This window comes from Lycium ferocissimum, chromosome 1, assembly GCF_029784015.1.
Source record: "Lycium ferocissimum isolate CSIRO_LF1 chromosome 1, AGI_CSIRO_Lferr_CH_V1, whole genome shotgun sequence".
NCBI classification, from domain to species: domain Eukaryota; kingdom Viridiplantae; phylum Streptophyta; class Magnoliopsida; order Solanales; family Solanaceae; genus Lycium; species Lycium ferocissimum.
In genome coordinates this window covers 58,535,100-58,537,538 of record NC_081342.1, presented here as the reverse complement: position 1 = coordinate 58,537,538, position 2,439 = coordinate 58,535,100, and positions in this window count along the sequence as shown.

Here is a 2,439-nt window from a genome sequence, read left to right as displayed (position 1 = left end):
CGAAACGAGGCTGCTGAGGCTAAGCGGGAGCGAGATTGACGCCGAAATATCCAGTTGAGGACGGATATTTCGGTCTCCCACTGATGGCAGTCAATCGCCCTTCCTTTATCGCCTCATCCCGGCCCGAACTCGAAGCCTCATTCCCGGTGAGACGGTCGTATCGTGACCGAGCATAACCATAACAACGGGAAACCAAGCGTGCCTGTACCCTCGGTTTTACCCGTATACACTATTATCTTAACAATATGTGGTTTATATCCACGTAGCTTGTAGGATATTTTCTATGCTAATTATGAGAAAATATTAGTCTGTTTTCAAATCCTTGAATTCCTTGATAAAGTCTACGCTAATTATCACAAGATTTTCTTGAATAGTAGCAGATGATCTATTCATTACCGAATAACTATAAAGAAAAGAGAGTATTTGTCTATTTGCTGTAAAATCATATGTATATTTTCCCCATTTATTATTTAGAAGGACTTATCTAACTCTATTGATCAATGGACCTTCCAAAAGATGACTGGTACTCCCAACACTTGAATGAGTTAAATATTTATGGTGTTGACGCGGGGGCTTAGTACTTTTGATTTATTATATATTGTTCTTGATTCATTTACACAGAACTAGAATATTCTATACGTTAAAGCGTCCAATCTTGCTTAAGACAATTTTTTGTGAAAATTTTACTCAAAGTTTTATTTTAGTAATAATATTATTGTTTTATAGAACTGTACATTATATAACTTACATACACGTACAACGCACGTGCCGAAGAACTAGTATATAATCTTATTATATATAAGAAAAAAAAATAGCATGACAAATTTGAAGGAATAACTAAATACTTTTCTTTTTTACTTTAACTTCAGTTAGTTCGTTAAATTCAATAACACTAATTCATATGAAATGTTGAACTGAAAGGAAACAAGAAAATGTTGCGCTCAAAAGTGTAGTCTATTCGGTCAATGAATATGAAATGAATCGTGAGTAAGTACATCTCAAATACTAAAACATACTCTAAATTTAGGGGTCGTTTGGTACGATGTTATGATATCTCATGGGTTGCGATATCCGATGGGATTATAGATCATGAGTAATTACATCAGTGCCATTTTCACCCACTGGCTGGGCCTTCAAAGCACATTAGCTTCCCTTTCTTATTCAGTTTCCACAGACTCGATCAAGAAGGGTGTTGGGACTTTGGCCCAGTGAATTTTGCGAGTAAGAAACCCCCCAAAACAGTAGGATTTCATGCAAGCAAATAAATAAGGGGATGTAGATTAGGGAGTATCCAAAATATTCCAAGTAAAGACATATCAATTTGTCGAAAATGAAACAATTACTATGCTTAGAAGAAAATTTAGACAGGAAAGCATATGTTAATGTTTATGAATTGAGGTAAAAGAACAAATTCAAGATTCAAGGCTATAGGCCCAACAACACAAAGCCCACACGAAACACGTAAAAAATAGAAAAGAGAAACAAAGCCCAAATACAAATAGCATAAAACAGATCACAAGATTTATTCATAGAGTAGGTATACAATTTTTCCCCCTGATATACCACTGATATACACAGCTATAGAGATGCTAAAACAACACCAAAAGGAAAACTTTCACTTTCTCAATCCTAATGCCACACAAGATCCAAGGGATTTCATGAATCCCAGGCATGGTAGACATTAGGGAAAGCTTAAGCTTAATCCCCAAGTGCTAATCTGCCACCCTATTTATGTGCTAAACTTAGTGAGATACAAGAGAAGGAATGTTGGCATGCATACATATACCAGGCCAGAACTAGTTCACAATCATAATTAACAAAAACTGATAAGATCCTAAGACCAAGTTCACAACCAACAACCCAACTGAGTCTAAAAAAAAAGTAAGGAAAGGAGGAACGGAAAGAGATGAAGACACATACTTCAGTCAGCAGACTGAACAACAATAGCAAGCAAAATTTCTCATGTGAAGATCATCAATCAAAAGAAAAAAACAAGTTTAGGTTCATGTTTAGCAGTAAATTACAGAATTTTAGAGACAAAACATCTGATCTTATATGACTTAACAATAGGTCAAACCCATCGACAGACACATGTGGTCGTCCATTTCTTTCACTTGAGCACCTCAAGTGGCCCTTGTTCCATTTAGACACTTCAGGTGGGCCATACCTATTCCACTTAGACACTTTTTGCACCGTTATCGGAGTAACACCAACACCAAAGGGGGCGCCACCTCATTGCACATCCAACCAGCCCAAAAGCCCCAATTTTTAATGGTCAAAACTCCACAAATTCACAAATTAGTGAATTTACAATTAAAATGAGTTGGCATAATTTAATTGAGTTGGCACAATTTAAATGAGCTGACACAATTTAATTGGCCACTTAATCCACGTAGGAGACAACTGGTGTTGGTTTTGCTCGGATAACGGTGCAAAAAG